This window comes from Ictidomys tridecemlineatus, chromosome 16 (assembly GCF_052094955.1).
Source record: "Ictidomys tridecemlineatus isolate mIctTri1 chromosome 16, mIctTri1.hap1, whole genome shotgun sequence".
Lineage (NCBI taxonomy): Eukaryota > Metazoa > Chordata > Mammalia > Rodentia > Sciuridae > Ictidomys > Ictidomys tridecemlineatus.
In genome coordinates, this window is record NC_135492.1 from 22457979 (window position 1) to 22473529 (window position 15551).

The 15551-nt window shown below is 42.6% G+C and overlaps 1 long non-coding RNA gene and 1 pseudogene across 1 annotated transcript in view; both read right to left on the reverse strand.

Moving 5' to 3' along the window:
* LOC144371359 (uncharacterized) overlaps positions 1–15551 on the reverse strand; it is a 1013058-nt gene that overhangs the window by 29797 nt on the left and 967710 nt on the right. The gene's annotated exons all lie outside the window — the stretch shown is intronic.
* LOC144371399 (vomeronasal type-1 receptor 53-like) lies at positions 975–14599 on the reverse strand (annotated as a pseudogene).

Genomic DNA, 15551 nt, shown 5'->3' on the forward strand with positions numbered 1-15551 from the left:
CCGACGCCTGCTCAGCGCCTGAACTCTAGGTCCAGACCAGGAACAGGAGGGGACTCCCAGGAGACATGGGGACTCCAGGGCAGGGGTCTTCACCTGTGTCCTCACTGTCCAGGGCGGAGCCTGCGACACCGAGTGTTGACTGTTTTATAGAGGACGAAACTGTCCACCTGTCCGTCTCCACCACGTCGCCGTCACCTCTGCGCCCCCCCACCCCATACCGTCCCTTAGAGACCCCAAGGCTGCGCTGGCCTCTGTCCAGCCTGAGAGGCGTGTCCTGCTCACAGCTGCAGCGAGTCCCCAAAGTCGCCCTGGCGGGGTCGATTCCGCTCCCGTCCGCTCTTCTCCCCCTGCCCAGGGCCAGGATGCACTGCCTGGGTCAGTGCGGGGGACCGCGGGGACCAGGCTAGGACCAGTTTCTCGCCCAGAAACAAAGTCTCCAAGGCGACATCCCAGGACCCTCCCAGAGACCCCCGGACCCCAACCTACCTGGACATATGGAGAGTCCCCCACGTCCCTGAGGAGGGACTAAGAAGGCTGCGCAGCAGGTCCTCAGCCTCCCTCCGCGGCCTACCCCTACGGCAGCGGAACGGACTCTGGGGTCACATCTCAGGCCGCAGGAGCCCCAGGGCCCGCTCCCCGCTGGGTCGAAGGCGACCTCTGAGGGGATTTCTAGACACAAGCGCCTCTCCTGTTCCTTCACCATGTGCGCATGAGCCTGCCTCGCCCTCGGCTCCCCTGGAGGCTCCTTGTTCCCCGCGCTGCGCTCTCCTGGGGACCCCGGGGCAGGCCGCGCCTCCCACGTGTTTCTGCTGGCCCTGCCCCCTCTGCTCTTAGGGGTAGGGCTCCACTCAGCCCCGCTCGGCTCCACCCCCAGCTGTGCCCACTAGTTGGGCTCCACTCAGACCTTCTAGCTCCGCCCCCAGCTCCACCCATTGGCTGGGCTCCTCTAGCTCCTCTCCGCCCAACCTGATTCCCTAGGCCCCTCCTACTGGGGTGAGGTTCCACTCACTCTGCTCGGTTCTGCCCCCAGCTCTGCCCATTCGCTGGGCCCCGCCGCGCCCACTGCTCCTAAGGTTTGGCCTCCCAGGACCTCTCCGCCCAGCACTTCGGCTCTGCCCAGCTCCTTTTGCTAAACCTGACAGGTGGACAATAATGCTTATCAATGACTTCTCAGTGACACTTCCACCCCAGAAGGAACTTGGAGAGGAGTCCCCTGCTCAAGGTCACCTGGTATAGATGCGAGATGAGGCTGGTGGGAGCCTGCCTGTCTTCTGCTGCCAGTTTACATTCCCAAAGCAGGAGTGAAGCCTGCAGCTGTGGTCCCCCAGGTGCTTCCTGGGTGCACGTGAGGTTTCACACAGGAAGCACCAGGGTCTAGACTCCTTATGGCATAACAGGACTCAGGTATGATCCTTGCTCTGTGATAGAAAATTTGGACAGAAGCTGGGCATGCTGGCCCTAACCGGTAACCTTGGTGGCAAAGGAGGTTCACTCAGGAGGATCAAAAGTTCAAAGCCAGAGCTCAGCACTGTAGGGATGTAATGTTGCAGGTAAATGGATGGCGTTGGAGAAGATAATGCTAAGTGTAGTCAGGCAACCCCCAAAATACAAGCCGAATGTTTTCTCTGATGTGAGGTAACTGACTCATAGTGGGGTAGGAAGGGGGAGCATGAGAGGAATAGATGAACTCTAGATAGGGTAGAGGGGTGGGAGGTGAAGGGAGGGGGCAGGGATGGTGGAATGTGGTGGACATCATTATCCAAAGTACATATATGAAGACAGGAATTGGTGACTTTATATACAGAGTTATGGAAAATTGTGCTCTATATGTGGAATAAGAATTGTAACACATTCCACTGTCATATATTTAAAAAATAAAAATCAGGTAAAAGTATTTTTAGTTGTCTATGGACCTTTTAAAAAATTATTTATATTCAGTGCTGAGAATTGAACCTAGTACCTCACGCATGCTAGGGAAGTGCTCTACCACTGAGCCACAAACCTTGCCCCATAATTTTCTTTTTTTATTTTGACTTAGTAATATTCCATGGTGAATATATAACCACATTTTCTTTATCCATTTATCTGTTGGAGGGCAGTTTGGTTGGTTTCATAGCTTAGATGTTGTGAATTGAGCCGCTCTACACATGGATGTGGCTGCCTTAGTGTATTACAGTGGATTTTTTTAAAAAAAATATTTTTTAATTGTAGTTGGACACAATAACTTTATTTTTTATTTTTTTTATGTGGTGCTGAGGATTGAACCCAGTACCTTGCATATGCTAGGTGAACGCTCTACCACTGAGCCACAACCCAAGGTCACTATACTGTGTGGATTTTTAGTCCTTTGGGTATATACTGAGGTGTAAGATAACTAATTCAAATGATGGTTCCATTCCTCATTTTCTGAAGAATATCCATATAGCTCTCTGTAGGAGTTGCAAAAATTTAAAAAACCCACAAGCAATGTATTAGTGAAAATTTCCCCCTGCATCCTTGCTAACATTGATAATTGCCATTCTCACTGGATTGCTGGACTATCCATGTAGTTTTAATGTACATTTCTCTAATTGCTAGAGATGTTGATTATCTTTCCATGTTTGCTGACCATTTGTATTTCTTCTCCTGTGAAGTGCCTGTTCAGTTGCCTTGCCTATTTGTTTGGTGTCAAGTAGATGAGTTCTTTGCATATCCTGGAGATGAATGTGTCTATTTGAGGTGCAGATGGCAAAGACATTCTCCCATCCTGTTGGCTCTCTCTTTACATTCTTGTTTTTTTAAAAAAATATTTATTTTTAATTATACAAAACACCTTTATTTTGTTATTTATTTTTATGTGGTGCTGAGGATTGAACCCAGGGCGTCACATGTGCTAGACGAGTGCTCTACCACTGAGCCACAACCACAGCCCAATATTCTTGATTGTTTCTCATTTATTGATTCTTAACTTTTCTTTTGCTCTTTAGGGATCTTGCTAATGAAGTCTGTTCCTATACCAACATGATACTGAGTTGGGCCTATATTTTTTTTTCCAGTGGACACAGGGTTTCTGGTCTAATACGTAGGTCCCTCGTCATTTTGAGTTGAGTTTTATGCAGGGTGAGGAGGCATAGAGGTTAAATTTGATTGACTACATATGGATGGCCAGCATTCCCAGCACCATATTTTTTTGAAGAGTTGATCCTGGAGAATTCCTGAACAATGAAAAGAAATTGGCTTATTTTTTTTTTTTTGCTTCCTTTGGTATCATAATAATGGGTACTTTGTTATTTTTATTAACCTAAAACAGAAGTGAAATCCTGGGGCTGAGCTTAAAAATCCCAGAAGACATATTACCCCAACCACATGGTCAATGTGAGAGTGGACCAAGGAAGAGAGGACCCCCCCAGAGCCACTTGGAATCCATGGGAGGAGCCAGGAACCACCCGTCCCAGAGTAAAAGTGTTATAATATATGAAGTGGGTTTGACCTAACTTGAATATGGGATTTAAAAAAGGAGAGAATGCTTGTGGGCTACATGATTGAGAGCCTTCAGATCCCTCACACAGATGTGTCCAGGAAATTAAGAGAAAAGTTGTGAGTTCGATTCTCCCCAGGTTGCTTCTATCCACCAGAGACTAAAGTAAAAGTAAGAGTCAGGCGACATGTTCCCCTGGGGGAAGCTACGGTTCTGTGATCTCCAGTGGGATCTTGTCACCTTCTTGCAGAAGCTAAAATTAAAGCCCTAGAGAGAGGTGAGTTAAAGACGTCTTTTCCTTAAAACAGTGCAGGATCCACTAAGGTCCCCTGACTCCCCATGCGATCTGCCCAGGTAAGTGCCTTTCTCTTCCTGAGATGCAGCACCAGTGTGTGAGTGGGCTTCTGTTATTGTGATGAACAATCAGAATAACCAAATTATATGATAGGTTCTAACATAGCTTTAAGTTATGCATCCAGCTCTACACACTCAACAGCTTAGAGGACTGTTTAGAATTCAGAGGAAAGTTTTGTTCTTACTAGATTTTGCCCACTAATTTGGTGATTCATGAAACTTTGTTAATTTTTTAATAAGAAAAAAAATTTTAAGTAAATCATTTTAGGTTTCTATCCATTTCTCAGACTACAGGGAGTTTGATTTGCTTCTCTGTTAGTTTTCAAAGTGCATAATAATAAGGGTCCTGGTTATTTTCTGCTTCAGTATTATGAATCCATATTCCTATTCTCCCAGGAAGAGATAAATGTTAACCCCAGAATTTTGTTAAACACACTGGTTTTTCCTTCTTTTTTCTCAAAAACTCAATCCAAAATACTTTAAGCATTTTCTTCTAATACTGAGATAGTGAGAAATAATAGCATACACCAAAATACATTTTAATTGATCAGAAAGAAATGATATGGTTTATTTTTTGCAAATATGATACTTATAAAGAAAGTTTATTCTCACGTTTTAGAGAAATAGCAAATAGCATTTTCTTATGCTGATGTATGTTGTCTCCGTTTTTATCTCACAAAAATAAACCAATGGTGCTCTGGCTTCCCGAAGGTTTTGAACTAGAGCAGGGACTAGGGGTGCCGTTGCTTAATATCACAACCAAGGGACAGTAGTGACCACCCTTTCCTGGCTTCCAAAAGTCCCATGGTCTCCTCCCTCCAGGTCATCAAGGAGACAGGGTATGATAGTGGAGGGGTGATGGTGAACTTGATCTTTGCGATAACAACAAATGACATCTGCCTTTTCATGTATGGAATGCACATCAGGAAATAAGGATGCAAATCACAGTATTTACAGGACGGTGTCCATGGGGCACCTGATAAAGCAGCTATGACCCCTCCCTCTCTCCAGTCCGTGTCGCTCAACATCCAGGCCCTAGAAGCCCAAGGTGCTGTGGGTCTGCTTTCCTCAGCACTTAGTGGGGTGCACTAACTTCGGGATTGTTTCCTAGTCTCTGGCCCCTGGGTGATGGCATGTATCTCTGTGTTGTCCACGACTTAGACAGGGGCAGAATGTGAAATATTTAAGTGATGGCTCCTTGGTAGGGCAGGAAAGGACTAGATTTCCATTCTTTTTTTTTTTCACTTAGGTTTCTCCTTAGAATTTCCTTGTCCTTAACCCCTGGACCCTCCCTCACTGGGACCTGTCCCTGAACTTCTTTTTCAAAGTATTCTCTTTGACTTTAGGTCATCGTATTCAGAACCTCCAGTCTGAGGAGAGCTTGTTTTCACCAGGATTTAAGTCATGACCTGGGGCTGGGCCCATCAAGGCTGCCAGGAGCTGCTGCAGCACCTCTCTCCCCAGAGCTGAGGAGGGGGTCTGGGATCATCCTGGTGCTGGACAGGCTTCTGTCTGCACCCTGATCACATGGTCAAACTAGTCCTGGCAGGTGTGAGTGGGGTGAGGCACAGCCAGGAGGGGACAGGCTCAGAGGATTTCTTTTAACTTGCTTTTACAAAATGTCCACATTTTTCAGGATGTTTTCTAACAAAACTGATAAATTAGCACAGAAGTATCAACATTGCATTCTTTATAAAACATCTACCTGTGAACCATGGAGAGCCCTGTGGGTCTCACTGATACACACGTGTGTGACCTGCACAGTGTGCAGACAGCTAGCTGCTTCTCTGCCTGCTGTCTCCTGGGGCTGCAGGGAGCTAATGCCTGTGGGGGACCTGTGACAGTATCTGACTCTGCCATGTCCCATGATCAGCACTTTACTAAAATGATAAAATTTTCCAGCTGTAACCAGGAAATTTCTTCTATAGAAATAAGAATATTTTTTAAGTTGTTTTCAGGACATGCTCCCCAGAAGACCCAGTTCTCTACCTGGGTTTGCAAGTCCATGGGCCCTCCTTGCTCCAATCCTCCCTCCCATGACAATGCATGCAGGGTGGCCATCCCCCCCCCCCCGGCAGGGCTGAAACCAGAATCATGTGCCCTCCATTCACAGATATATCAGGTAGCTTGTTTCTCCTGTTTTGTTTTGTTTTTTCCGATGTTCTCCATTTTATTTTCTAATCTGCATTTAACTGAATTGAAGACAAACCTGTATTTCATAAAATGATAGAAGGAAATCATCATTATTTCATTTTCTGTAATTTTTTAAAGGCCTCTTCAAGTTTTTCATATCCAGTTTACGTTGCTGTAGAGGTGTTTTGGGGTCAAAATATGAGTGTACATCTTACAACTCACTTCAAGTGTGCACACAGGCATAGGCATCATCTATCCATAGCTACCTGTAGCGCTGTACCTACTAATAACCATATGCGACTCTTCAAATGTGGAGACTTCTAGACAATTATATTACCATTTTTCTTTTTGTTTTTCTTAAGCAGTACAAGGGAAGGAATCTTTTTTACCTGAATGTGTGAGTGAAGAAATAAACAAAACATTTCTTACTAAATGAATCATTTGGAAGAGATTACATTTTTCTAATGTCATGAATTAATTTCCACTATTTACAATGACACTTCTGCAAAGATTTTAAAGCAATCATTTAACTAGGCTAAAACATTTAAATTGTCTTGACTCCTGGTTGTTTTTTTCTCACGCTTCGTAACTGATGTTATCAAATTATAATTTTCTAGGAAGAAGTGGGAGTGATTGCTAGTCTTACCCACTTGTTTTTTAGATGATAGAATGTGGGGATATGTTGATCACCTTATTGTAAATGTTACATGCTTCATAGCTATAAAGCAGAATTAATATGGAAATAAAGAAAATGCCTTCATTCTATAGGGAGCTATATCATGAGTTTTTCACCATCAAATTTTCTATTACACTATTTTCTCTCTGTCCTCTGGAGAAATATCATTGCTTACTAAAAGAAGATAAGAAATTTTGTTCTCTTATGGAAACTCCATTATCAGAGTGAGTTTGGATTCCTTTCTTTTAATTAAAACACTAAAAGCTATGACACCCCAAATACTTGGATTTTCCTGGTGTGTTGGTGCATTGCATGCCTGTTACCCCAGCAGCTTGGGAAGCTGATGGAGGAGATTTGCAGGTTCAAGGCCAGCCTCATCAATTTAGTGAGGACCTGTCTCAAAATAAAAATAAGGGGCTGGGGTTGTGGCTCAGCGGTAGAGCACTTGCCTAGCACATTCAAAGTCCTGGGTTCTGTCCTTAGCACCACATAAAAATTTTATAAAAATAAAGATATTGTGTCCAACTACAACTAAAAAATAAATCTTAAGAAAATAAAATACTTAGGGATGTGGCTCAGTGGTTAAGCACCTTTGGGTTTAATTCCTGGTTAAAACACACACACACACACACACACACACACACACACACACACTTAAATCATAATTACTTTTCCCCATTTCTCCATATGCCTAAAAGTGGGCAGAAAAGAAATTTTGGAATTAAATCCTGCTAAAAATGGATGGTTCTGCCCACTTAGATATTTTTTTCTGGCATAATCAAATATATATAAAATAATATCAGTGGTTATGTAAACCTGGGTTCAATATCTGGTACCAAATATATATATATATATAAACAAATTCAAGAAGTCTGCATTCAGAGCTAACATTTTTTATATTTTGTATCTAAACTGTGATGAGCAATCCAGAACAGAGAACACTAAAAATATAGAGCTGTATGGGGCTTCATCAAGCATCCACACTCTTTCCTTGAGAGATCTATGTGGACATTCCAGCTATCTGACCCACTTGAACTCACTTTGGGTGCTACTTACTGAGCTTTTTTATCAGGTTGCTGCACATGCCAAGACAAATTAATCCTGGTCCTACCAGTGGAGATAAACAGAAAAGATGTTATGCTTGCATACTGAGAGTTTGCAAAGGGTGCATTGAAAAAGTGCCCACATACTTTGAGGTGGGCCGACTTGGTGGTTGGGGAGGTTGAAGCTGGTAACCACTGTGATGATGAGAATTTTATCTTTATTTGATCCTCAGACATGGACTCTATATGTCTTTTCACCAGAAAAAAAAAATGACCAAGAGAAGCACACTTCCCATTTTTCGTGCAGTAAGAAATGTCTTTTCTTCCCAAATTGTCTTTGGGGTCACAGCCAACGTCTTCTTCCTCCTCTTCCACATGCTCACGTTCCTTGTCCAGTGCAGGACCAGGCCCATGGACGTGCCCATCTCTCACGTGGCCCTGATTCATTTGCTGATGCTCATAATCAGGGTGTTCCTGGATATAGACATATTGGGGTTCAGGATATTTGGAACGATATCTCACGTAAAGCCACCATGTACCTGTAAAGGCTGATGAGGAGCCTGTCAGTCAGCACCACCTGCCTGCTGAGTGTCTTTCAGGCCACCACCCTCAGCCACAGAAGCTCCTTTCTGGCCAAGTTCAAGCACACGTCCCCACAGCACAGTTTGGTACTTTCTCACTCTCTGGGTGTTCAACATGTTCATTAATATTTGTATTTTAGTCTCTATTGGAGGCCCCTCCAATAACACATAAGATATTTGGATTTCCACTGAATCCTGCAGAGTTTCCCTCACAGGTCACCACTTCAGGATCTTATTTTCCCTGGTAAAAATACTCCGGGATGTCCTCCTTCTCAGGCTCATGGCCCTCTCAAGTGGGTACATGCTGGCTCACCTGTGGAGGCATAAAAGGCAGTGCCAGCACCTCCATAGCATCAGAATTGCACAAGCTTGCCCAGAGCAAAGGGCCACTAGGACCATCCTGCTCCTCATGGGTTTCTTTGTGGTCACGTACTTTGTGGACTGCATGATTTCCTCCTCTTATGGGAAAATGCAGAAGAAGGATCCTGTGTGCTTTGTGGTCCAGATGCTGGTGGGCAATGGCTATGCCACCGTCAGTGCTGTGATGCTCATTAGTACCAAAAAACAAACAATCCAGTTCTTCCAATTCACACTGGGGAGGACGAGAACATGTTTACACAGGGTCAGATAACCCCTCACAGTGTCATCCCATTTTATTTCCTCCTGAGTTTCCAAAAATTAGTTGATGTTGGAAAAAAAAAAAAACTAAATGAGGATGAGGGAGATGAATCTTTTGTTTTTCTTTGTAAGATCTTTATCACACCAGGTGAGGTGATGCACACCTGTCATGACACCAACTCAGGAGGCTGAGGCAGGAAGATCTCAAGTTGAAGGCTAGCCTCAGTAACTGTGTGAGTCCCTGAGCATCTTAGTGAGGCCCTGTGTCCAAATTAAAAAAAAAATACAAAGTCCTGGGGATGTGGCTCAGAGGTCACATGCACCTGAGTTTAATTCCTAGTTGCAAAAAAGTGTTAAATGATATATGGGCTGTTTTCTTACTGAACTTGCCTAAAGCAGATACCTTCTATTGTCCATAAGTAGACCATGACTGTGAACCCTTTGCTGGAAAACTGTATTTTGGAAGAATAATTTTGTTTAGTCTTAGGAAAAGAAATATCTTGCCTAAGTACAACTCTCTTGAGGTGTCTGAGGAAATAGGTGTTTTGATGAATTTTTTTTTAATTTGAGCAACAAACATCAATAAGAATAATGAAATCCCCTCTGTTTTAACTCCAGGTGTTTTCCTAATATATACCTATAACATTATTTCTCCATGTATTTTTTTCTGACTTAATTATTTAACTTTTTCAATGTTATTTTATTTTCATCTGAATGCTAAACCAATAGAGTGTGGGAAAAAAGGTGTCAGTAGGTGATCAGGAATCAAAGTGCAGGAAAGAGCCCAGATGTCTTGGAAACACACAGATCTAATCCATATTCCCATCTAATTTTTATTGGCTTTGCATCCTTGAAGTAGTGGCCTAGTTCTTTCAGCCTCAGTGTAAAATAATGACTGTATCTGTTTTAGGGTTATCATGTGAATGAGGACAAAAAATAGCACTCCTTTGGCATCATGTGTCCTGAGATTGGAAGGATGCAAAAAAATATTACTAGCATGTCCCCCGACCAAAGATGGCATATAATTGATAAATCATGCGTCATTGAAAAAGCAAGAGTATCAGCTCACCTCTGTGTACACAGACATCCTGTATTAACTCTTAATTTTCATAGTGATGCTCTGAATGCAATAGTATTACGATCACCCAGTTTAGAGTGAAGAAAACCAAAACCAGATAAACTAAGTCAGTAGATTGCAGAGAAAATACATGAGGAAAGACAGGATGTGAACTCTCAAGCCCAGGATTCCAGTCCTGAGTCTAACCAATGGTCCGTCTTCCTTACTAGACCAATGACATGCATAGGAAAGTGGCACACAGGGGTCACAGCCAATGATACAGACAACCTGGGACTTAAAGGCCCACCCTTTTTCTGCATTCTTCCAGCCCAGAAACAGCTAGATGGCAGGTGGCTATGGGTTGACCTGAACCAAAGAAGTCAGGCTGCTGGATTGAACCCTAGGAGGCCACTGTGAAAGCTGTTCTATGGTGGAATTTTCAACCCCTGCAGGGGACCCAAGCCATCACCTTTTTTCTGGAGCAGTATATGGAGGATTCCAAATGCACTTCTGGGGGTGCGGTGGGGGGACTCTCAAGGGCACTGGTTGCAAAGGTAGGAAGCTGCTTGTTCTCCTGACCCTTGAAAAGTCTACTTGAACCAGAGGAAGAAGGTTAGGCATGGGGTGAATTTTTTGCCTCCCTTGGTGTAAATTATTAATACTCTGTAGCAGAAAATATTCAAATATTGTTTTTTTTTGCTTCTGAGATGGAGTCTCATTCCATTGCAGGGACTAGTCTTGAACTTCCTGTGCTCAAAAGATCCTCCTGCCTCTGCCTCCTGAATCGCTAGAACGACAGCTGCACAATGTGGTGCCCAGATGAAATATTACGGAAGATAAAATTAGTGCTGAGGCTACGACTTTTCCTGTCCCCTCAAGGAGTTCATTGTCAACTAAATCCATTCTCTTTAACATCATCAGGATATGGGAGAAACTGTTGTTCCCTGTTAGGAAAGAGAGTGGATATGTCTGCGTTTGAATCTTGTGTGACCTGTAGGGTCATTTACAAAAGGGACCAGAAAAGATTATTAAGGAAAAACAGCCACCGTGTCTTACAGTTAGTGTTGGAAATCCTGGGGTTTCATCATAATGATTTTAGCAAACAGACAAATAATCAAAAACACACACACATCAAGTCTTCCCGTGCAGGAGGTCAGGAAGGTTTGTAGGTCTCAGATTGGCTCAGAACAGACTTGGGACTGATGGAACTTTTTGTGATATTTATCAGGCCCTCCCAGATCAAAACGCTTGCTTCGTAACCTACCAGTTTCACTTGACTGTTGGAAGGACGGACATAATGTCCATTGGTATTAACAATAATAAATGACTGTCTTATCTTTTAAAAGTCAATATATGGCTGTGTTTTGGTTATACTCTCCCACCAGGTGTCTAAGACCAAGTTGGTCAAAGTTGATCTTTTTCCTATCTACGCCAGAGTCTGCTGAGATCTTCACAGATTACTCCTGGTAACTGCTGACCCCAGCCCTGCAGCTGTGCCCAGGGGCCCCTCACCCTCCTCTGACTGCATCTTCCCCTGCCCCTTCCAAGCATCTTCTGAGCTGCATTTCCATGTGGGCAACCTTTATAGCCTCCATACATGAGGCAGGATGGGCAGGGTGTTTTCTAAAAAGAAATTTCTATACACCATTAGAAAAAAATTTCATCTTTTCCAAAATGTGATGATCGGGCAAATATGACAACTTTGTTCTTTCACTCACTCAACATTTTTTGGTCTGCTCTTATGACAAGTGTCAAATGACACTAGAAAGATTTTCCATGAGGGCACATGTGTTTTATGGGTCACAGAAGATCACAGGCACAGAGCCCCATTTTTCTCTGGCATATTTATACATAAAAATTGCATCAGGACTGGGGACATAGCTCAGTTGTAGAGTGCTTGCCTCACATGCACAAGGTCCTGGGTTCAATCCCCAGCACCACACACAAAATTACATATATCTGATCTCATATCCCTGCTTTATTTAAGGTAAAATAGATACTGAGGAGCCTTTAAAAATCAACTTATATAACACACTTAGTATCATTTCTGTATGAAATTGTAAAATAAAAATGAAAATGTAAACGATAGTTCCAAAAGTGTGTCCTTTTCTGCCATTTTTGTAAAATGGAGATCTTGGAGAACATGCACTTCAAGGATTGTTGCTAGCCCTGGCCTTGAGGACAACATGTCTGACATATTTATACACCTGGACATTTTTTTGGTACTCTTCTATGTGTACATCATCATCATTTTTTTTTGAAAGCAAGAAAATAAAAACTGTTTGCACATCAATCACAACCTGGATTAGCAAGGCATGTAGACAGTCTCTGTATTTTCATTGAGAAATTCACTCACTCGCCAGGTTATTATTGACACATATAACAACTTACACTTGTTTTCCTAATAATTTTCTGGTTTAATATCCTTTGTATATTTTTGTATATGCTTTATTCCTTCCTTTCTCTCTTATTGATTATGATTGAGGTTTGTTGGCTTTCTAGAAGGATTAAATTTGATTCTTCCCATTTTTATAACAGTGCAATAATGAGTTACTAAACTTCATGTGCATTTAACTATGTTTGCTAACATGTATAATTATAGGGGGAGGGACTGAGAATAGGATTTGAGCTTTTAAAAACCCATTTTCAAACCACTGGAAGGAATCAGCTCTAATATTTTAAGCTGACCACATGACATTCTGGCACATTAAAAATTTTTTCACTGGGCCGTGGTTGTGGCTTGGCAGTCAAGCACTTGCCTGGCATTGCTGTGGTGCTGGGTTTGATCCACATAAAAAATAAATAAATAAAATAAAACATATACATATTTCCAAGTATACCTAAAAAAATTTTAAGAAAACAGAAATTTATCACTCACTTTTTAATTTCAGAAAATATATTTTCCACCACTGGGTAAAGATGACAAAGTTCCCCCATCCTCATGTCCTGGGGTTGGTGGAATATCATTCTGTTTTTTGTGACTATCAATTTGGTAACTCCAACTTCAACATCCTTTAAGTACTTTTTATACAATATTGGTTCTTTTGTGACTGACTTGCTTCACCAAGTAGAGTACCTTGAAGGCTCAGCTATGTGGCATCCTGTGTCAGAATTTTCTTTCATTTTAAGTGTTTATAGCCCAGTGTCTGAATAACATATTGTTTATGTATTCTTATGATTCCGGGTGTTGGGTACTTTCTACATTTGATTATTTAAAACATGGTTTTATGAGCAATGCTGTGGAAATGACTGTCTGACTCTCTGCATGTACTGTGTGTGTGTGTGTGTGTGTGTGTGTGTGTGTGTGTGTGTGTGTATGTGTGAATGTGCATGTGCACATGTGCACACATGCATGCTCTATGATGTGGTGTTTCATGGTAGCAAATGTTTACATGTCTAGTTTAAAAAAATGTAGATAACTGAGGCAATACAATTATTGAAAAGCATTGGGACTATTGTACCTAAAAATAGTTTTGAATAGCCCAAGTTATTAAAAGTTGCATTCACCTCAGAGTCCCCACTGGAGGACTCAATGAGAAACATAAAACCCTGGTAATATCTCACAGATAAAGATGGCTTAATTTTCTTTTATGTATTTACCACTTACATATTCAAATATATGGCTCTAACAGAAGAACTCTATATTGTATTTAAAGAAAACAGTATATACACTGAGCTATGGTGCATCATCCCAAAGAAATCACATTTTCTTATTTTAACAGAACTGCATCCATCACTGGTTACTGAAATATTTACTGTGTTCTTCCACATATATCTCAAAATACTAATTAGATGTTTTTCAGTACAAATAAACACCAAAGGACTGAATGAGGCATAGCTATGGGCCACGAAGATCTGGATACAGTAAAATATTTGATCACCCTTCAGTGTGATTCTTGCATAGGAGACAATGCTGTCCAAGATAGACATGACCACGAAGCAACTCATGAGCAGGAGGATTGTCTGTGTGACCCTCAGTTCAGGGGATGACACTGGAGACAGGCTGGTGCTGTGGAGACGCCGGGACTGCTTCTTGTGCCTGCACAGAAGAGCCACCATGTATCCATTGGAGAGAGCCATTGTTCCTATAAAGGAGCCTTCCCTTAAGGTCAGCAGGATAGACAAGCTGTGCCGGAGGAAGAAGGTCATGGGGATGAAGGAGCAGGATTCTGTGACGTACATAAAGTTGTCTGAGGTCTAATTGGGGATAGCAGCAATGGAAATGAAGAGGTGACTATTGAAGAATGAGTAGATGACCAACAGGAAGAAAAGGAAACACAGGTTGTGACTTGAGGATTTATGTTTGAACTTTGCCAAGCAGGAGCTCCTGGGGCTGAGGGTGATGGCTTGGAGGACACTCAGCAGGCAGGTGGCACAGATGGAGAAGCCCCTCATTAACCTATACAGGTAGATGAGAAATTTACACGTCAGGTCATCCCACCTGCCGCCCTGAGGTGTAAAAATGTCCGCAGCTATGAAGCCCTTCATGAGCAGCATTATCAGGTGAATTAGGGCCAGGAGACCAATGAGCAGGTCTGTGGGCTTAGGAATGTGCCCAGTAATGTGCAACAAGATGTGGACAAAAAGAAGAAGGACGTTGGCCATGACCCAAACGCCAGTCACGCTGTACATGGTGTTTCTTATGTGAATATTACTGTACAGTCTGTTGGCTTTGTTCATCTTATGGGGGAAAGAATTCTGTGAACACCTTCAAAAAAAGACAAGAAACTGTCGTTTTTGCAAATATGACCTTCATCAATCCCAATGGACAACCTTGCAATCAGGAAAATAAAGAGGATTCATCAAAACATGCCTTTATTCCACATGATAAGTGAATTCTGGTGCTGGGCACAGTGATGCCTGCCTGAACTCACAGTAACTGTGATCCTGGGTACTTGTGAGGCTGAGGCAGGAGGATCACAAGGATGATGCTACCATGGGCGACTTAGTGAGACCCTCTCTCAAAATACACAAGGAAAAGGACTAGGTGTAATTGGTGCAGGTGCACTTACCCACCAAGCAATCTCCAGCACATAATAACGCAAACCAACAAACCCCCTTAATCTGTCTCACACCTCCCAGAACCCATGCCCATGTTCTTCCTTGTCCTCACATCTCCCAGTCTCGGCTGGGTTATATGTGCCCCTGGGGCCTCCACAATGTTATACATAATGATACTTCTGTTTTCTTGTATATTGATAATTGCCAGCTGGTCCCAGTGTCACACTCCTGAAATCCCAGCTTCTTAGGAGGCTGAGATAGGAGAATTGGAAGTTCAAAGTTAGCCTCAGCAACTTAGGAAGGCCCTAAGTAACTTAGCTCAACCCTATCTCTAAATGAAAAGGAAACAAAGGTGTGTGGTGGTGTATCTCACTGTTCAGCACCCCTGAGGTCAATCCCTAGTCAAAAAAAAATGTCATTTATCTTAGAACATTTTTTTCTGCTATAATCTCATGTGTGAGATTTTCTGGTGAAGACAGAGTCACACTTGATTTTCATGTACCCTATCTTGTTGGTCAGGTTCATAATTGTAGCTCTACAGTTTTGGGTGAATTGGAGTGCGGTTGATTATAGGAAAGAGGAAATGAGCCCCTCCTAAGCAAAGAGTATCACAGATCCAATATGCACAGTG